The 22,851-nt window shown below is 39.1% G+C and overlaps 1 protein-coding gene across 3 annotated transcripts in view; it reads right to left on the minus strand.

Annotated features, from left to right (window-relative positions):
- The window catches only part of RNF2 (ring finger protein 2), a 58,400-nt gene that overhangs the window by 22,567 nt on the left and 12,982 nt on the right, over positions 1-22,851 (minus strand). The window contains exon 1 of one of the 3 annotated variants that reach the window (XM_063603483.1): positions 8,002-8,122. The exons of the other annotated variants lie outside the window; for them this stretch is intronic. The gene's annotated coding sequence lies outside the window, so the exon portion shown is untranslated. Of the gene's footprint in view, positions 1-8,001; positions 8,123-22,851 lie in introns of those variants that run through there. 3 annotated transcript variants of the gene reach the window in all.

Genomic DNA, 22,851 nt, shown 5'->3' on the forward strand with positions numbered 1-22,851 from the left:
TGCTGGGATTACAGGCGTGAGCCACCACAAGCAGCCCACAATTGGCTTTTATTTGGGCTCCTGGAATTGGACAACATCTCATATTATAAAATAAAATGACTGTTCCAATGAGAGGAGAGGAGGTTGGCTTTAAAAGCAGAAAAAGGCTGAAGAAAGCAGAAACAGAACAAAAAGCAGACTGGTTGTTTCAAAGATGCTTTCCTTTAAAAGGTTAAAACAGGGAGGACTTCCTTATTACGAAGACTCAGGCTGACTATAATCTCCTATTTTCTAGAAAACTGGCCTATTTCCAAGTTTGATTATGTGGTACTTAGGATAAGTGACTCCATTCTGGTTTGTTCTGGTCTGGTGGGGTCCAGTGCAAGAGGCTAGTCTAGAACAACAGCCTCCCAAAAATGTTGTTTCACAGGCCCAATTTCCAGTTACAGCTCATTAATTATACTTCTGAAAAAAAAGATATATCCGAAACACCAGAAATGCTTCTACACAAAGTAGGTGCTCAAATTTGTGGAGAGAATGTATAAATGAAAAGTAAGCATTAGTCTGAATGAGATAACTTTAGCTGCATAGGCAGGAACAAAATAAATCCGAAAAAAAAAAAAAAGAAAAGATCTAGTCATAGTAGACCGTGAAAGCTGGCAGCTCCAATAATCAAAGGGAAAATATCAATAAGATATTCAGAATGATCTTTTAGGGACTGCAACCTCCGCCTCCCGGGTTCAAGCGATTCTCCTGCCTCAGCCTCCCAAGTAGCTGGGATTACAGGTGCACACCACCATGCCTGGCAAATTTTTGTATTTTAGTAGAGACGAGGTTTCACCATGTTGGCTAGGCTGGTCTCGAACTCCTGACCTCAGGTGATCCGCCTGCCTTGGCCTCCCAAAGTGCTGGGATTACAGGCGTGAGCCACTATGCCTGGCGAATTTTTCTATTTTTAGTAGAGATGGGGTTTCACCATGTTGGCCAGGCTGGTCTCGAACTCCCAACCTCAGGTGATCCGCCCACCTCGGCCTCCCAAAGTGCTGGGATTGTAAAATCCCAGCTGGAATGAGTGGAAGAGTGAGCCACTGCACCAGGCCACCTTCACATTCATATGAAAGATCACTAAGTACATCACTCAGAAAGAATTACTGCTTACTAATGCTGATACTTTATGAGTTAAACTAGGAACCTTCAATCAAGGGGGAGAAGAGGAGCCATGTAAGATAGGGAAACCAAGGAATAACTTTCAAAATAGACATATTAGAGAAGGAAAGAAAGCAGGTCAGTGTGGCTAGTAAATAAAGGGGAACATTCACAAGAAGAGGTTACAGAGCTAAAGAGAAGCCAAGATGGTAATCTTCATAAGAATCAAGTAAGACTAATTTGGGGGCAAAAGACATGTTAGAATGGGTTGAAAAGGAAATCAAACTTGAAACTACATGATTGACTGATTTATGATGGAGTCTCACTCTGTCGCCCAGGCTGGAATGCAGTGACAAGATTTCGGCTCACTGCAACCTCTGCCTCCCAGGTTCAAGCGATTCTCCAGCCTCAGTCTCCCAAGCAGCTGGGACTACAGGCACACGCCACTACACCTGGCTAATTTCTGTATTTTTAGTAGAAACAGGGTTTCACCCATGTTGGCCGGGCTAGTCTCGAACCTCAAACCTCAGGTGATCCGCCGGCCTTGGCCTCCCAAAGTGCTGGGATTACAGGCGTGAGCCACCACGCCCGGCCCCTTACTTGTCCTTTATAAATGAATAAAACGAAAATACTACCTTATCACAATGTATGGTATATGTAGTGAGAGAAATGTCCCTTAGAAATATTTATAACCTGCAATTTTAAAATAATAAAACAATAATGACTGAAAAAAAACAATGAATCAGGCATTAGAAATTAGAAAATGAACCTAAACAAAGTAAAAGGGGAAAATAATCACTATAAAAGCTGAAATCAAACGACAATAGCCCAAAAAAAAAAACAAAACAAAACAGATTTGCTCATGAAAGTACAATTTAGTTGTCAGGTACAGCCAATAATATAGCTAAATTTCTAGCCAAAAAAAAAAAAAAAAAGGTTAATTCCTAACAATTAAAAAACCACACATATGTACGGATATGAGATTTAAAAAATTAAGTCAGAGAACGTTATCTTCAACTCTGTACCAATAAATAAACTATTTCTAATAAAAGTCGTAATAAGTTAGAAATAAATAGAAACATTCTTAACCTCATGAAAAATCTACCGGAAGTCCCAAAACAATCAATGTTAAAACTTTTGACAGATTCCTGTTAAAAAAGTCAGGAGCAAAATGAGACCACCCAACACTCTGCTGAAAGTCCTACCTCATGCTATGGTAGGAAAAAAAAGAGAGAGGGAGGGAGAGAAGTAGGAGGGAGGGGGGAGGAGGATGGGGAGAGGAACATGGGAAAAGGAAGTGATCAAAGTATCAGTGCAAATAATGATAGCTAACTATAAAATCCAACAAAATCAAATGCAAAACTATTAGAACTAATAAAAAGCAGTAACATGGCGGAATGAAGATAAAAAAATGCCAAAAAGGCTACAGTTTTCCTATAAACTAGGAATTATCATTCAGAAATAAATTTTTTAGAAGATCCCATTCACGATAGCAACAAAAGTTTATAAAATCCTTAAAATAATTTCACAAAATATTGAAAAGACAAAACTCTACAACTTAACTGAAGTACATTAAAGAGGATCTGAACTGAATTAATGTACACATATGTATATAAATTCAATGCAATGCAATCCCAATCAAAATACCAGCAGACAAAATGATTCTAAGGTTTACCTGGAGGATGCAAAAAAAATGCCCAGAGTATTTTTAAAGAAAAACAGGAGAGAGTTTACCTTAAAACAAACATTAAAGCTTAATAGAAAGCAACATTATGATCTCAAGAAAAAGAAAAACAGATCAATATAACAAAACAAAGGGCTCAAAAACAGATATGTGAATTTAGGGTATTTTAAAATCAGAGGGATGACAAAAAAAAAATTTAAACCCTTTTCAAATAAATCAGATACCTAAACAAATAAGTGAACTTTAAAATTCTGGAAGGATTAACATAAAAAAAAAAAACCATAAAATAAGGCCGGGCGCAGTGGCTCACCCATGTAATCCCAGCACTTTGGGAGGCCAAGGCAGGTGGATCACAAGGTCAGGAGATCGAGTCCTGGCTAACACGGTAAAATCCCGTCTCTACTAAAAATACAAAAAATTAGCCAGGCATGGAGGCACGCGCCTGTAGTCCCAGTTACTTGGGAGTCTGAGGCAGGAGAATCACTTAAAGCCAGGAGACGGAGGTTGCAGTGAGCCAAGATCGCGCCACTGCACTCCAGCCTGGGCAACAGAATGAGACTCTGTCTCAAAAAAAAAAAAAAAAAAAAAAACAACCCATAAAAGATCTAGAAGAAAAGAAGGGCAGCCTAAAACAAGATACAATACCCAGAAGACTGAAAGGTTCATATTTCGCCTCACAAAATTTTAAATCCTGCATACAAAATCAACTAGAGACACCATGAGCAAATTTAAAAGATAAACAATAGCTAGGAAAAAAATATGTGCAACATATGTAAATTAACAAAGGCCAATAACGATAATATATACTGAGTACTACATCAAATCAATTTAAAAGACAATATAAGCAAAATGATGAGTAATTAACACAATACATAACCAATAAAATTAAACTGTGCTAAACTTCACTAATAATCAGTAAACTGCAAATCAAAACAACGCGTTCTATATAGGCTCTATTTTTTGTCTGTGATATTGACAAAGATTAAGATGACTAATATTTAGTTGATATGGTTTAAGATTTGTGGCTTCGCCCAAATCTCATGTGGAATTATGATTCCCAGTGTTGGAGGAGGGGCCTGGTGGGAGGTGACTGGATCATGGGAGTGGATTTCCCCCTTGCTGTTCTCGTGTTAATGAGTTCTCACAAGAGCTGATTGTTTAGAAGTGTGTAGTATCTCCCACTGCTCTCTCTTCCTCCTGCTCCAGACATGTAGGACCTGCCTGCTCACTCACCCTTCACCTTCCACCATGAATGTAAGTTTCCTGAGGCCTCCCCCAGCCATGCTTCCTGTACAGCCTTGCAGAACCTTGAGCCAACTAAACCTCTTTTCTCTATAAATTATCCGGTCTCAGGGAGTTACACAGCAATGCAAGAACACTAGTGTTTAAAAGTGTGTGCAGAAACAGGAACTGTCGAACCACTGGCAAAGTTCTGGGGAACAGAACAATTTGGCAGTTAGGGCATAATTATAGTATTTAGCATAAGGAATGTATTTCTTGAAATGGAAAATGGTTGAATCAAGCTATATGGGGCCATTACAGAATCTCTATGACATGCTGTAAGAAATACACAATACAGTAGGTCATGTCTGTAATCCCAGCACTTTGGGAGGCCGAGGCGGGGGGATCACCTGAGGTCAGAAGTTCGAAACCAGCCTGGCCAACACGGCGAAAACCCATCTCTACTAAAAATAAAAAAATTAGCCAGGTGTGGTGATGGGTGCCTGTAATCCAGCTACTAGGGAGGCTAAGACAGGAGAATGGCTTGAACCCGGAAGGTGTAGGTTGCAGTGAGCTGAGATCACGCCACTCACTCCAGCCTGGGCGACAGAGCAAGGCTCCATCTCAAAAATAAATAAATAACACACACACACACACACACACACACACACACACACACACACACACAACTATATATAGTCGTCCCTCAGTATCCAAGGGGGATTGGTTCCAGGACACCCTCTGAGCTCCCCCTCCCCGATACCAAAATCCATGGATACTCAAGTCCCTTATATAAAAAGACACAGCATTTGCATATAACTTACACATACCCTCCTCCTGTGTACTTTAAATCATCTCTAGATTACTTACAATACTCAATACAATGTAAACGCTATGTAAATAATTGTTATATGGTATTGTTTAGAGAATAATGACACGAGAAAAAAAATCTGTACACGTTCAGATGCAACCATACCATTTTTTTTCCCTAATATTTTCAATCTGTAGTTGGTTGAAACCACTGATACAGGAAGGCAGACTGTATCTGGTCTTTTTTTTTTCTTTGCATTTGGTCTTAGTCCTTGGTTCCTGGCACAGATCATCTAAAACCTTTGGAATCCCTGAGTCATAAGGGTGAGAGGAGCCACTTTTCTTATTCATAGTAAGCCCCTTTCAACCATACCTAAGTTTATGCTAATATGGTTACTCTAGGTGGGCCCCTAGATAGATTCAGGACAGGGACTGGTTTTCAGGAGAACCAACCACAAGATTAGAGGGTCAGAACATTCAGTCCCATCCTACCCCTACAGTCCCATCCTACCCCTACCACTGAAGAGGGAAAAGAGTTTGGAGATCCAGCTAATTCCCAATGGCCAATGATTTAACCAGTCATGTCCATGTAATGGAATCTCCATTAAATTTTTAAATGATGGAACTCGTGGAAGGTCAGGGTGCCAGAAGGGTGATACACCCTAACTCCATAGGACAGGAGCTCCTATGGTTGGAACCCCAATGGACCTCACTCTCTCTACCTCTTAATATGCTGTATCTTTTATAATGTCCTTTATAATAAACTGATAAATGTAAGTAAAATGCTTTTCTGAGTTCTGTGAGCCATTCTAGCAAATTATCAAACCTGAGAAGGGGATTGCGGAAATCCCCAACTTATAGCCAATTGGTCAGAAGTACATGAGGCATGGGCTTAATGGCATCTGAAGTGGAGGCAGTCTCTTGTGGGACTGATCCCTTAATGTGTGGGGTCTGGCACTCACTCTGAGTAGCGTAACCACTGAACTGAATCAACTGTTGGACACCCAGTTGGTGACTAAAGAGTTGGAGAATTGTTAGTGTAGCAGAAAACCACATATTTAGTGTCAGAAATGTTGTGAGAAGAAACAGATTACAGAAGTAGATGCATTTCCCTTTTATTATCTTTGATTGACATACAATAAAAATGTACTGGCTGATGTAATTGTCTTACCTGCATTCCTTATAAGTAACAGTAGACACATCAGCTCTTAGAACCACAGTATAATATGCATTTTAACATACACAGGTACCTTAAACTATAAAACAATCACATTTATGTATCCTTTTAAAAAACTCAAAAAATTAACTGCTGTAGATCAAAAGACAGTATCTGAAAAATAGATGCCAATGAAAGAGAATACACTAAAAGAACAGACTGGAATACTCTCTAAAAATTGCTAAGTATCTCTGCTCTTTGGCTGAATAAAAGAATAACAGTCACTCTACTGTCTTAGCTGAATCCTCACCTCTCAAAGCAGCCTGTGTCTGTCAAACGGCTCCTAAGTTTTGACATTGTAATAACTCTCTTAATAAATTTACCCAGCAAAAAAATTTTAAAAAATTAAAAATAAAAAGAAATTTACCCAGCACAAATTCTCACACAGGGATAGAATAAGCATATGCATAAGAATGGTCATCACAGCATTATTTGTAGTAGCAAAAAACCCATAAAAATCTATGTCAATAGAAAAATGGCTAATTAGGAAATGTCCATAGTATAGAATACTATGTAGCTATAAACACTGACACAGAACTCAATATATGTATACAACACACATTAAGTAAAAAAAAAAAAAAAGCAAGTTGTAGAGCAAAATATGTAATTTCATCCTATTTAAGCAATTAAAAAAGAAATCTAAACAACCTAAACACATGTCATTCTGAGTTCTGTTCACTATGTTTTTTTGTTTGTTTTTTTGAGACAGAGTCTCATTCTGTTGCCCAGACTGGAGTGCAGTGGCACAATCTCGGCTCACTGCAACTTCCACCTCGTGGGTTCAAGCGATTCTCCTGCCTCAGACTCCCAAGTAGCTGGGACTACAGGCGTGTGCCACTATGCCCGCCTAATTTTTTGTATTTTTATTAGAGATGGGGTTTCACTGTGTTAGCCAGGATGGTCTCGATCTCCTGACCTCATGATCCGCCCGCCTCAGCCTCCCAAAGTGCTGGGATTACAGGCATGAGCTGTTCAGTATGTTTTAGCCACATCTGCCATCTTTCTCTTCATCAGTCTTGCAAAGATCATTCTCATTTTAGAGTCCTTCCACTAGCTTGTCCTTCTGCTTGGAAAGGAATGACTTCTTCCCCCCAAGATTTTCCCATAGCTAGCTCCCTCATGCATTCTAAAGAAATTCTAACCTTGTAATTCTTTATCTCATGTTCTCTCTTTTCTTAACCATAGCACTTTTATAGCCTCTAAGATTTTTAAGAGTAGTTATCTCTTATTTACCACAATATCCCCAATACCTTGCACTGTACCTGGCATATAGTAGTCATTCAATAAATATTTGCTTAAGAACTCATCAATGGTGATGAATAAATAAAAAGAGGAGTTCAAATTAGGCAACCTCAACATTTCACATTTTCATGCCTAAAAAAATAACCAAAAACCCCTCAACATGAGAGTCCAGATATTCTTCACAGTCACCTTGGTTTATTGCTTCAACTGTGCTTGGAACCCCCACCCTAGCCAGCACCTCAGAGTCAGCCCCCTGCTACCTCCTCACAGCACCCTCTAGCAGCCCCAAGGCTCCTGCCACCACTTCAGTGCTACCTCTTCTTAGCCACCTCCCATGATGACAGCAACCCCTACCACCATGACCATCAACTGCCAGATTAATCTCTAGCTTTGTCTCCACATCTACCTATTCATGTCTTACTACTTTGTCCACAATGATATGGCTTTGCCATGACATTTCTTCACCAATGTCATGAGGAGAGAAAATATAATGAGAAAGTGACAGAGCTGCACAACCAACAAAGAGGCCTAATATTCCTTCGCCATATCAAGAAACCAGACCATAATGAATGGGAGGGCAGGTTGAAGACAATGGAGCATGTTTTATACTTGGAAAAAAGCATGAATCAGTCACTACTGAAAATGCATGAACTGGCCATTGACAAAACCACACACACTGTGTGACTTCATTGAGATGCATTACCTGAATGAGCAGGTGAAATCTATCAAAGAACTGGGTGACCATGTTCAACTTGTCCAAGATTGGCGGGGAGGTGGGTCTGAATCTAGCATGGCAGAGTAACTCTTTAACAAGTACATCCTGGAAGACAGTAATGATGTGAAAAGAAAATAGAATCTCGGGACTCTAAACGCACAATGCCAAAGGGGAAGTTAAGCTTAGGAACTAAGTAAGGCAATACTACTTTCCTTTTGTTCCCAAACAGATAGCTGTAATTTCACAACCAAGACATATGTAGCTTCATCCATAAGCCACATTCCCACAACAATAGAGGGTCACGTATCTCCCAAGATGGCTTCCCTCGTCTTAATCTTTCAGGATACATATCTTCCCTATAAACTAGCCCGGAAACTGAGTTCTGTTGAAGCTCACCTTAACAATGTCAAATACCAGCTTATCTTCACAGGTAGAAGACAAGGATAAAAACCAGAAATCATCCCTTGGCCTACCCTGAGATGAATGCGTAATTGACTTTTTCCTCTACTCCCTCTTTTCATATGTAAAGTATAGATTTACTGAGGCTAACCAGAGCCTTATAAGAATGTAACCATTTGCCTCACTGCCTACCCTCCCTCCTTTATTCCTCCTGCTTGCTCTTTCCCCTTTAAATAATCAAGTTCCCCCAACCCCCTTTGGAAAAAGCACAGGTCACTGATGCTCCTGTGACTGTTTTTTTTCCAGGGTACATCCTCAACTTTGGTTAAATAAACCTCTAATGACAGAGACCTGCCTTAAGTCACTTTTTGGTTAAAAATGATGAGCGAATCCTTAGGCTCACTTCCCCATAGCCAATGGGGGTGACTTCCCTGGTAACCAGGACAAGGCATGCATGTTTGGTTATCCTAACTGTTCTGTAAGTCATACCAAAATACCCACTTAAATTCTTTCATTTGTACCATTACTTCAAATAAAGAACTTTGGCACAAAAAAAACCCCAAGCCAAAACATGGGAAAAGGTAAGAGAAAAGAAAGATTTAACAGTTAGTTTATTTTCTATATGAAGAGAAAATATTTTCCACATTTCTGCATGGTCAGGTTATTTCTTAGCAAAGAAATCTATCCTTCAAAGGACAAAACTGGAAATTTAAACAATAGACAGTAAGAGACTTACCTCTCTGCTGCTATGTGTTTACATTTCAAAGAGGATGAAACCTCAGACTATGGAGACATTCCAGGGGCTGTAAATTCCGAAACTAGTCTCATCTCCCTCCTCACCCCAAACATTGATTTATATTCCAAAGATTAAGAACCTAGGTTCCTCCTCCACCTTCTGCTCTAAGGATTAAGATTTATATTAGGAAGCAAAGGTCTATCTCCCTCTCTCAGGAGCGGGGGTTGAACAACATATATACAAGTTTCCAGATTAATATTTTCTGGTTCCTCACATATCAAACGAATATCCCGCTCTCATCACATTGTCCTGGGAAAGAACTAGGGCAGAGGAGAACTGGTGCAGTTATTGCTGTAATAACTACTCTGTCCCTGCTCCAGAAATTGTATGTCTACTAGAAACTAAAATTTTAAATCCCCAACTAGAAACTAAAATTTTCATTCTACATTTTTCCATTAAAAACATACCTGGCCGGGCACGGTGGCTCACACCTGTAATCTTAGCACTTTGAGAGGCTGAGGCAGGCGGATCATGAGGTCAAGAGATCGAGATCATCCTGACCAACATGGTGAAATGCTGTCTCTACTAAAAATAAAAAAATTAGCCGGGCGTGGTGGTGCACACTTGTAGTCCCGGCTACTTGGGAGGCTGAGGCAGGAGAATCACTTGAACCCGGGAGGCAGAGGTTGCAGTGGGCCGAGATCGCACCACTGCACTCCAGCCCACTGCACTCCAGCCTGGCGACAGAGCAAGACTCCATCTCAAAAAAAAAAAAAAAAAAATTAAGTAACGTGTTTGAACTATTGGAAAATCTGTATTTGTATACTAGTTCAATTATATTACAGGTTAATATTCTGAAGACTAGTCTAAGGACCTACCTGCCAGTAATTATAACATCATTTCCACACAAATACTCACTTTGTATTACTTGGCAAACAAAGTATACTTATGCAGAGGTTCCCTAAAACACCATTTCTATCCCACTCTTAAGATACAATCCTTAAGTTAGTTGAGGGAATAAAAATACTGCAGTCTGGCCGGGTGCAGTGGCTCACGCCTGTAATCCCAAGCACTTTGGGAGGCCGAGGCGGGCGTATCACGAGGTCAGGAAATCGAGACCATCCCGGCTAATACGGTGAAACCCAGTCTCTACTAAAAATAAAAAAATGAGCTGGCGAGGTGGCGGGCACCTGCAGTCCCAGTTACTCGGGAGGCTGAAGCAGGAGAATGGTGTGAACCCGGGAGGCGGAACTTGCAGTGAGCTGAGATCGCGCCACTGCACTCCAGCCTGGGTGACACAGCAAGACTCGGTCTCAAAAAAAAAGAAAAGAAAAGAAAATACTGCAGTCTACAGAAGTTAGATGTAGCAAAGAATAAGGTTCATGTGAAAAAAACTGAGGATAATACTAATTGAGGTTCCCATTCAACTCTTTGAGATCCCAAGGCTCTCAAATAATCCTCTGACTGGGCCATACATTTGTTCCCAAGACCATTCAAGGAAAAACGGATCCATTAAACCATAAATTCCCCCAGAGTAAAGGCAGAGAACTATTTTAGGGATCCCTTTATGTTATAAAACAACAAATGAGACAGTCAGAAAGCACAATAAATGATCTTTGGAACTGGATCAGCTTGGATTTGCATCCTTGCTCTAGCAGTCACTAGCTGTGGATTCATAGGCAAATTTCTCAACCTCTTAAGGCTTTTTTTTATAATCTGCAAAGTGATAAAAAATTTTCAGGTTCACTAGCAAAACTGAATGAGATATTCATATGAAGTACCTGGCACATTCCATACATGACAATCATAAACCAGGTGATATCATCTTCTCTATTATTTCAATTTGAAGAAGCATTTCTATTTCCTAGTCCCCTAACATGTAAAAGACCAGGGAGAAAATTATTTAGCTACCCCCAACTTACCGAGAATTTTACATTAATACTCTGTCAAAAGAATAAGTTATTTTAGAGAAGAAAATACTGAAAGTACTAAAATCTTTGGTTAATGTGCCTCATAAGCAGAAAATCAATGGCTGATTCAAGACTACTCATTTAAGACTTATTCTATAACGAACAAAATTTGCCAGAAAGGGCAGATTTCTTTATTAGTTGTCAACTGTTAGTAATCTGTATGTGGCTAAATATTCGGTTCCTGGAAGCTTAAGGGAAAAAGAAGCATACTGAACAGAGATATTTCGGGCTTAAATTTCATTAGAAATTAGCAAATTATTTATAAAATGTCTCTTGGATTACCCTCCTCCCTAGCTCCAAACACATACCCAATCTTTGAGAGGATTAAGATATTATAGGCTAGGCACACTGCTGTCTGATGATTAAGAGTATAGGGCTAAAGTATACAGAATCTACATGGCCTTTACTCTTTGGTCAGACTCTCAATAAACCAAAGTCTCAAGTGAGACCCTAGCATGTGCTGGATCACTGTGAACTCATAGCTCAACTCTTAGATAAAGAGCCTCAAATGTGTATGTTCTGCATTTCTTTTTCTTTTTTTTTTTTTTTTTAGACAGGGTCTCACTCTTATCACCCTGGCTGAAGTGCAGTGATGCAATCATGGCTCACCACAGCCTTGACCTCCTGGGCTCAGGCAATCCTCCCGTCTTAGCCTCCCAAGTAGCTGAGACTACAGGCATGAACCACCATGCCAAGTTGGTTTTTGTGTGTATTTTTTGTAGAGACGGGGTTTCACCATGTTGCCCAGACTGGTTTCGAACTCCTGGGCTTAAGCAATCCGCCAGCCTTGGCCTTGCAAAGTGCTGGGATTACAGGCATGAGCCACTCACCCAGCCAAATGTATATTTTCAATAGTATAGGTGAAAGAGGAATTCATAATAAATAGCACATTAACAGGCAAAAGAGCTTACACTATGTTGTAAAATTTTAGGAGCCTAAATTGTACTCTTACCAGAGTAGTTATGAGGGAGAAGGCAGCAAGAAGGGAGCTTCCAAATTGGATGAAACATTTTACTCAAAAAAGGAACTTTAAATATAACATTTTGAGCAAAACTGTCAAGAGTTCTGCACCTAAAAATGTTTAACAGCTGCTTTAATCGTAAAAATTTTCTGGTCTATACAGAGTATCTGAAATAAAGCTATAGTTTAATATGAGTGAGCTATAAATTATACTCCCCAAAAGGAGAAAGAGTTTAGGTAAACTGAGTTACTTAGAAATGTCCATTTACATTTTGAACAATGATTGCTATATTAGTTTTCTATGGCTACTGTAACATTATCACAAATTTGAAGGCCTATAACAACAGTAATTTATTCTCTCACAGTTCTGAAGGCCAGAAGTCCTAATTCAATAACACTGGGCCAAAATAAAAGTACTGGCAGGATTGCACTTGGCTTCCAGAGGCCCTAGGGGAGAATCTGTTCCTTACCTCTTTCAGGTTGGGGCAAATGCCAGTATGCCTTGGCTTGTGACCATATCACTCCAATCTGCCTCTGTGGTCACACTGCTTCATGCTCTTCTGTGGCTGTAATCTCTCTCTGCCCCTTCTCTTATAAAGTTACATGTGGTAACATTTAAGGCCTACCTGGATAATCCAGGACAATCTCATCTCAATACCATTAACTTAATTACACATGCAAAGAACCTTTTTCAAAGTAAATTAACATTTACAGGTTCCAGAGACTAGAATGTAGATATCTTTTGGGGGACATTTTTCAGCCTACCACACTGACCAAAGGTAAGAGTGACTATAACCCACCAATGAATATAACCAACTACCCACAGACAACACTTAAGTCTTTATCCTGCATACATGCTGTTTCCTTAATTTGTTTTTAAACAAATGTGAAATACATTTCAGAAAATGTAACCACTTTACAGGAGGCTGAGGCAGGAGAATCGCTTGAACCTGGGAGGCAGAGGTTGCAGCGAGCCGAGATCGTACCACTGCACTCCAGCGTGGGCAACAGTGCAAGACTGTCTCTAAAAAAAAAAAAGGCCGGGCGCTGTGGCTCATGCCTGTAATCCCAGCACTTTGGAAGGCCAAGGCGGGTGAATCATGAGGTCAAGAGCTCAAGACCATCCTGGCCAACACGGTGAAACCCCATCTGTATTAAAAATACAAAAATTAGCTGGGCATGGTGGCAGGCGCCTGTAGTCCCAGCTACTCGAGAGGCTGAGGTAGGAGAATCGCTTGAACCCGGGAGGCAGAGGTTGCCGAGAGCCGAGACTGCATCACTGCACTCCAGCCTGGGCAACAGAGCAAGACTCCGTCTCAAAAAAAAAAAAAAAAAAAAGGATACTTTTAAATTACTTAATTATCCCATTTCCGTACAAAGCATTTTTTTCATTTGTTTGACACACACTTCCCTAAGCACTATGAAACAAAGAAAAACTAAGATGCCTTCTCTCTCTTTTAATGAGATATGTTTTTCTCTCATAGTTACTGTCCCTTCTGAACACAGTAAAACAAAGGTCACGTCAAATTAACTCTCTCAATCTTCAGCATTTTTCTTTTCCTTTTATGTTATATTACACAAATGTAAATGAGCAAATAATTTCTTCCTTAATTAAAGCAATGCTTGCTTACAGGATACAGGTGTTATATTTTAGAAATTTACTCAAGACTAGGCAAATAATAAATTCTGAGTAAGCAATCCAACTGCCATCATAACACTGCCTGCGGTAACACCTCATAAAAACCACTTTCCGCAGTTCAATCTAAAACTACAGCTGTAAGACAGACGCTAATTTCTGTAAGCTTCTAAAGACACAAAGTGTTCTTTATTGAAAAGCTTGTCACTGTACTAAACATCTGGAATACTCATCTAAATTACTCTTGGTAGCCTAATAGCTTATTTAAAGAAGCAATATCAATTCCTAATTTGATTGTATCTTTTCCACAATATGGAACATACAACAGAAAGCACTTAAAGGTAATTTGCCAAATCTCCATTATCCGGTCTTAAGTTTTTGAATACTAGTAATAAACTTAACATTTCTAGACTCTCTATAACTAAGTTGTCTTACAAGGAAATGTTTTTAAGATTTTTAAAGCTTCCCTTAAAATGCAGATCTAGATAATTTAGTGTGATCTGTGCTTCCTACCACATTTCTCCCATCAGCCATCAATCACTATCTCATCTCCTCTAACACTACTACTACCCCTGCCCCCCACCACAGACATAGATACTTTAATAGCCCAATGTAATCTGTTTTTAAGGTTTTAAGATACACCTATCAAGGTCTAATATGAGTCAACACTAATTATAACAGCAGCAGCCTTATTTTCTTTCTGTCCCTTTGCCTACCCATATTAGAAGCTAACAGATCCATAATGAAAACCAGTTGAGTTCAACAATTTAGGAAACATTTATTGAGCTATCATGTGATAGAAAATGAGAACCTCTAACAATGTATTGGCTACTGAGGCGGACAATCCTTGAACATGTTTTCAATATGATTTGATAAATGCTAAGAAGGCATAAATAAGCAGTCAAATGGGAGAGCAGAAATCAGAAAATGTTTCCTGGAGAAAGAGACTCATTCTTGGAGGAAGAGTTTAAGGTGAAGTGAAAGTTAACCAAGCGAGGAAAGAAAGCAGTCCTGAAGGACCAACATAATAAGGAAAGGTACACTCAGCATGGCATGTCTGGGAAACTCCAAGTAGTTCACTATTAAATGAGTGGAAAAGAAGGTGGGGAGTACAGCCTCAGCACAGGGTGAGGCTGAAAAATTTAAATGTGAACTAGATCAGTGAGGCCTAGTATGCAATACAAAGGTATCAAGAAAGATCCACAGTGCAATGACGAAGAGATCACCTTTGGCCAACAGTAAAGGATGGATCTGAGAAAATCAAGAATCCTAATCTGTGTAATAATCTGAAGAAGAGATGAGAAAGGCCTACAGTAGAGCTGTTAATAAGAAATTAGAAAAGGCAGAGCTCAAAAATAACAATACATGGGATATAGGAAATGAGAAAGGAAGGAAAGAAAAGGACTCCTAAGCTTGTGGCTGTGTAGATGCTGATACTAAAAAAAAAATGAGACAGTATAGCAGAAAGTAGTATTTTTATCACTTCTATTCAACATACTAGTGGAAGTTCTAGCTAGAGCAAGTAGGGGGGAAAAAAAGGAAACAGAAATAAAAAGCATCCAAATTGTAAAGGAAGTAAAACAGTATCTTTGTAGATGACATTGTGTCCAGAGTTTATGCCTTCCAGTGGTTTCTTGCTCTCGCTGACTTCAAGAACGAAGCCGCAGAACTTCACAGTGAGTGTTACAGCTCTTAAAGATGGTGTGTCCGGAATTTGTTCCTTCAGAGGTGTCTAGGAGTTTCTTCCTTCCGGTGAGTTAGTGGTCTCGCTGACTTCAGGAGTGAAGCTGTGGACCTTCGCAGTGAGTGTTACAGCTCTTAAAGGTGGCGCGTCTGGAGTTGTCTGGCCCTCCTGGTGGGTTCATGGTCTGGCTGACTTCAGGAATGAAGCTGCAGACCCTGATGGTGAGTGTTACAGCTCATAAAAGTAGTAGTGCCAACCCAAAGAGTGAGCAGCAGCAAGATTTATTGTGAGGAGCAAAACAACAAAGCTTCCACAGCATGGAAGTGGACCAGAGAAGGTTGCCACTGGGGGCTCCAGTGGCCAGCTTTTATTCCCTTATTTGGCCCTGCCCACATCCTACTGATTGGTCCATTTTACAGAGTGCTGATTGGTCCATTTTTTCAGAGTGCTGACTGGTGCATTTACAATCCTTTAGCTAGACACAGAGCACTGATTGGTGCATTTTTAGAGTGCTGACTGGTGCATTTACAATCCTTTAGCTAGACACAGAGGGCTGATTGGTAAATTTACAATCCTTTAGCTAGACAAAGAGGGCTGATTGGTGTGTTTTTACAGAGTGCTGACTGGTGCATCTTACAATCCTTTAGCTAGACAGAAAAGTTCTCCAAGTCCCCACCCGACCCAGAAGTCCAGCTGGCTTCATCTCTCAACATGATCTTATATGCAGAAAGCCCTGAAGACTCCACACATACACACAAAACTGTAAAAAGCTTAATAAATGAATTCAGCAACGTTGCAAGAAAAAAACAAAACAATCAGTTTCATTCATATACACTAACAATGAACAACCTGAAAAGGAAATTAAAAAAAAAATTCCATATACAACAACATAAAATAATAATGCTTAGGAATAAACTTAAGCCAAGGAGGCACAAGACTTGTATAATGAAAATTACAAAACATTCTGAAAGGCATTACAGACATAAATAAATGGAAAGACATCCCATGTTCATGGATTTGAAGACAAAATATTATTAAGATAACAATAAAGATGCTCGTTGACCTACATGGGGTTACATCCCAATAAACCTATCAAAAATTGAAAATATCTTAAGTCTAAAGTGAAACCACAGTAAGGTGAAAATATAAGCTTAAAGTGTTTTCAACTTTCAATGTTTTCAATTTAATATGGGTTATCCAGATGCAGCCCCATCACAAGTCAAGGAGCATGCTGAATGCATATTGCTTTTGTACCACTGTAAAGTTGAAAAATCGTAAGTCGAACCACTGTAAATTGGAGACCATCTAGACTATCCAAAGCATTACCAAAAAAATCAGAGTATGAAATCCTGCCAGTGTTGAAATAAAGTACCTATTCAGTAGGATTCTATGAAGAATAAACAATAGCTATTATTATTGGTGCAATAAGACTAGCTATCCTATCCTATCCAACCTACATTCCTAAGAATAAAGTAGAAATTGAAGATTGTTCCTGAGGTAATAAACATTAATCATAACTTACTATATAGAAGCTAATTTATTTAGGGCTAGAATATGATATAAATTTAAGACAGATTGAAATATTCCATTTGTTAATTTTAAATGCCCTTCTGAATTAAGTCTCTAACTATGGCAGTGTGAATAATAGGTCCCCAAAGGTGTCCACGTCCTAATCCCCAGAATTTGTGCATGTTAACCTTACATGGCAAAATGGACTTTGCCAATACAATTAAATTACAGCTCTTAAGATGGGGAGATTATCCTGGATTATCCAGGTTTGGCACAATGTAACTGCAAAGGTCCTTAAGAGGCAGACAAAGCGATGTGATGTGAGAAGCAGAGTCAAAGAAGCTGTGATGAAGTAGGCCAGGGTAGTAGTCCAAGAGAGCAATCTAAGACACTGGGAAGCTGGCCTGAAGATGGAAGAAGGGGCTGCAAATTAGAATGCAGGTAACCTCCAGAAGTTAGAAAATGAAAGAAAATGAATTCTCCCCTAGAGACTCCAGAAACGTCACAGACCTTCCAACACCTTAATTTCAATCCCGTAAGACTCATTTTGGACTTCTTACTGCCAGAACTGTAAAATAGTAAGTTTGTGTTGTTTCAAATTACTACATTTTGGTAATTTGTTACAGTAACTATATGAAACTTATACACCAGATGAACCCTAATTACCAGAAGATGGTAAGAGTGGGAGAAGGTGACAAAAAATGCGAACTTCGGTTTATTTTCTCAATAGTCTTATCTTCTGCCAAAAGAAAACTAAATGCACTCACAGGAAAAGAGTCTTCCTCTAGAGAAGCAGTTCTCAAATCTGGCTATATATAAGGAATCATCTTTCATCTGGATGAAATTTTAAACAATTCTGATACCAAGGTTGCATTTCAGACTCACTGAATCAGTATCTTTACCCCTCATCCACCCCCAGTTTAAAAGCCAGCCAAATGGTTTTTACGTGCAGCCAGTTTTGAGAACCACTATTCTACGTATTCTGTGTAAAAATTACTGTTTCAGTGACCTAAGAAACATCTGGCATTTCCAAATGGTACTTCCCCAAATAAAGACATTGCTCAGAATTCACTCATTTACAGTTACTGGTTTAGTGTATATTTTGCTAACTTTAACCGTAAGAAGTTACCCTTGGCAAAAAGTTGTCCAGGACAAATTCCTAGAAGTGGAATTACTGGATCAAAGGGCAAGTACATTTTTTTATTCTGACAAATACTGCTAAATTATTATACCAATTTACATTTCTACCAATTAGGGAAGAGCAACATTTTTTTTAAAAACCCTGCCCAATCTGATAAGTGGGAGGGAAATGATACTTCTTTGTTGTTTTAATTGGCAAGCCTCAATCATGAGTGAAACAGTATCTTTTCACAGCTTTATTGGCCTTTTTTTGGGGGGGGGGGGGTCTACCAATTATTTATATCCATTTCTGTCAGGTTTTTTTTTTTTAAGTTAACTTGTAAGAACTCCTTCTTTTAAGGAAATTGACCTTTTGTCTGTCATGAGTGTTAATTTTCCCCAGTTTGCTGCTTTGTCTTTTGTCTTTGACTTCTTCAGTATACAACTTTTATCTTTTATATATTTTTAGTGTACTTTTCTTCTATGGCATCTTTGGAAGCCATACTCTAAAATTATAAAAAACAACCACCTATACTTTCTTGCAATTTTTTTTTACATGTAAAGAGGATAGGATCTAGCTACTCCATTCCATGTAATGGGCAAGTTTCCCAACATCATTGTTTAGTTCTCTCTTCTCCACTGATAAGTTAGCATGCTATCTTCTAATTCATGACAAAGATGGGAAAAGAGAGAGAAATATGTGTATATGTGAATATATACACATATATTTTATGTGTATATAATATGCATGTGTGTCTATCTGAAAACTGTAAAACATGAGCTTAATACACTATAACTTCCTACACTGTCAACAATAAATGATTGCCTGATTCAGGTATACACAGTGTATAAATTCCTTAATAAGGTTACAAAATATGAACATGGCAATGAGAACACTATCCCCACAGCTGCCTTTGAAAAAGCAACACAATTGTCACAAAGCTACCTGCCTCTTTCTTCCTCAAAAGCAGTTAAAAGTTCTCCCTAGCAGTTTTCTTCCATGTTTGTACTCAGCCTTGTAAAATATTTGCTGCCACAAGGTGGAGATAACTTGATTACAGGAATACTGGTTACTGAAACAGGAGTAAGCACAAATTTTCTATTATACAAATACACTTGAATGGTAAAGAAGCACTGCTTCTAGATTCTTGGGTGAACCACAGGGCTGGTCACTTATAGCTGAGGGTCCAGTTTCCTCATTTGTAAATTTAAACCTTTATGTTAAGTAGCATCAAGAGCTCTCTAAACTGTAATATTCTGTGGATCAAAGCATGCTAAATGTTTCTGACAGTACATTGCCTAAAAACAGTCTTGTTCTCCTGAGCTAAGAAAATACTCTACCTTTAACAATGTCTTTCAACTTGAATACTTCAGCCAGCAACCAGTTGTTTCCTCTAATCTTTTATCTTCTAAGTCAAAAAGAGGTATACTGCATATTAAAATTCACACATCTAGCTTCCCCCAAGTCATAGCTAATGATTCCTGCCGTTTTTTTTCCACTCTGTCTTAAAGAGAATAGCTAGTTCCATACTTCTCCACATCCACCTGCCATAACTGCATATGTATTTGAAACAATGAGCTAGCTATCGTTTTCCTCTATACTGTTGGCCTTGGTGCTAAAGGCTGCACATTCGGGGTTTTGTGATCTTGTGTCTTTTTTTTGTTTGGTGGGTTGGTTTCTGCCTGAGATCAGAAGCTTTCATTTCTGTTTCCCTTTTTTTTCCCCCCCTTTTAAGAGATAGGGTCTTGAGACCATCCTGGCTAACATGGTGAAACCCCGTCTCTACTAAAAATACAAAAAATTAGCCGGGCATGGTGGCGGGCGCCTGTAGTCCCAGCTACTCGGGAGGCTGAGGCAGAAGAATGGCGTGAACCCGGGAGGCAGAGCTTGCAGTGAGCCAAGATCCCGCCACTGCACTCCAGCCTGGGCGACAGAGGGAGATTCCGTCTCAAAAAAAAAAAAAAAAAGAGAGAGAGAAATAGGGTCTCACTCCGGCACCCAGAGTGGAGTGCAGTGGCTCAGTGACTCATGGCTCACTGTAACCTCAAACTCCTAGGCTCAAGCAATCCTCCCATGGCAGCCTCCCAAGCAGCTAGGACTACAGACTCATGACCACGCTCGGCTACTTTTTTAACTTTTCATAAAGATGGGATCTCGCTATGTTGCCCAGGCTGGTATTGAACTCCTGGCCTCAAGTGATCTTCCTACCTCAGCCTCCCAAAACACTGGGATTACAGGTGTGGGCCACCTTGCCCAGCCTGTTTCCTCAATTCTTAACTGTCTGTCCCTCTGACAAGACATATTCCTTACACTGGTACTCATTCCTCCTGGTTCTCATCTGCCAGGCTAGATTTTTTCATCTTCTCCAAGGATGTTTCAACCTCTGCTTGCCAAAGGGTTTCCAGTCTACTGATTCATCCAATTTATTTAAATCTAGTGACCCATTAGTCAACTAAACCTCAGACTTTGGCATAACCCAGGCTCTCAGTCCTGAACACATATCAACTCTACACTAAATTCATCACATTCTTATAAAGGACTACCTTTAATTCTCCGAGTGCCCTCAGACCAAGAGAAACAAAGAATGTCAATAATTTCCTAAGCAGAACAGAAAAATTTTGAGTCCTTAAGTGAGCAAGGGAAACTACCAACTTCAGTTCATATCCCTACTCAGATAATAGGAACCTCTAAACAAGGGAGTATACTTATGTGGTGGCAGTATCCAGGTTACTACTGACTGTTGACTGCCACTCTATGCTGACACCACACATGACTGGCCCCAATAAATAAACCTGTAGACTTAATGACACAGATCAGTTATCTGTATCTTTGTAAGGGATATGTGAAACACAACTAAGGCATAAAGCAAAGCTAAAAGATTTACACAGATCTGAATTAAAGACAAACCAAAAAGAGAAGTCTAACTACTGACTCTTAGTCCAGGGCCTCATATGCCACAGCATAAGTCAGCAGCTTCTGTAAAGTGGTATATTCCAAGATTGTTATCCTTTCCTGGGTAGAGAAATGTTCATCAAGTGCCAATGTTAGCTTTAGCAAGTGGCAACGCAAGAAGTCACAGTAACATTCCCTTGTGTCACTGGAAATATACTAACAAGTTCTATTTTTCTGGGAAGGCCACAGTCTGTTGGCAAATTAAATCTGTGGTCAGGTAGAGACCTAAGAAAATAATCAGATTCAGAAAGATGAGAGAGAAAAGTTGAAGGCTAATACCTCTACACTCTTCTAACAGGAACTGGAATAACCCATTCAAAAACCAGCTAAGGAATTCATTTCTAGAGATAAAAATATAATTTTCATATTCTTTGTCCAAGTAATCCCAGTTGTGGAAAATAATGCTATTAACGTGCTTAATGGTCTCATAGTAAATGTCAGAGGCAAGACTCAAACCCAGGTCTGAGTGAGAAGGCCATGCTCTTAGCCCCCAACCAAACATATGATTATTACTACTGCTACTACAACAATAATGCCATTAACATGAAGATGTCTGCTGCAACCAGGACACTTTTCCAGTCGTTAAATATAACAATTAATACCATATGTAATGACTGGAAGTACTTGTAAGGTAATGTGATTAGAGATAACACTAATTTGCATCTGCGCTACAAGGACAGCTACGTAAAAGTTATGTTCTAGAAGGTGATATGGACTCGGTACTTTTTTCCCTCAGTATTTCAACTCCCACTATTACTGTTACCATATTACAATAAGGCACAGATTTTTAGCAGTTTTAAGGCAAAAATAGCCAAGAACAGATAAGCAAAGAATGTGTTTCCTGTGTCCCCCGTCACATAGGTAGATTTTCTTTTGCAGAAAAAGAAAAAGAAAAACTATTACGGAGGGTTTTTTTTTTTTATCCAGACTGGGATTCAGGAGACTTCTATTCTCATTTTTTGTTCTTGAAACAATTCCAAAAGGTAGACTAACTTAATCTCTCTCTTCTCTTCTGGCCTTGTCGCCAGATTTCTGCAACTTGCAACAAAAAAGCTTAATCCTGGCAGAAGTAGCTCCAGAGGTTTCAAAGGCTGAAAGAAAGCCAGGGACCAGGAAGAGGAAGCTAGAACAAGAAACCAGAAACTAGTAGAAGTTTTATAGTTCTGATAAATCTAAAATTAGCACAATATTTAGGTTCACAAAAGCAGCAAAAGTATGGCACACTTCATATATACTGGAAATCAACATGACTTTAACCAAGTCAATATACAGACCTAAACGTCTTTATCTATAAAATGAGCATGTTTTAAGTGATATCTAAAAAAATCTATTGCTCTGGAAATATTGCAAAGAGCTCCAAACAATAAAAATACATAAACCGAAATGCCCATTAGGGCAAAGCTACTTATAAGCAACTAGACTTTGATAATCTTAATGTGAGTTCTTCAAATAATCAATATTAAAAAGAGAAAACCATAACACAATAAAGAAAAACTTAAGTAGTTAAAGTAGCAAAATCCATTCTCTCAAAAGCAAAACTCATTCCACATTACCGAACAATAAAGAGGAAGGAAAACCAACATTAATTCAAGACAACAGATACTGTTTCAAATACTTTTTACAGTTTTCCCTCTACTTCCACTTTTAACAAAATTCCTGTTAAGTCCATGGTTTTTAACTTTTCTGGGTCTACATTCCTCTTAAGAATCTGATGAAAGTAAGGAACTCTCACCTCTGGGAGAAAAAAAGACATACGAAAGCACATGCACACAAAATTACAGAGTACAGTCCTCCCTGAGTATTCATGGGGTTCTGAAGATACCCCGCACACCACAGACACCAAAAGCCACAGATATTCAAATCCCTTACATA

The sequence above is a fragment of the Pan paniscus genome, chromosome 1 (genome assembly GCF_029289425.2).
Source record: "Pan paniscus chromosome 1, NHGRI_mPanPan1-v2.0_pri, whole genome shotgun sequence".
NCBI lineage: Eukaryota > Metazoa > Chordata > Mammalia > Primates > Hominidae > Pan > Pan paniscus.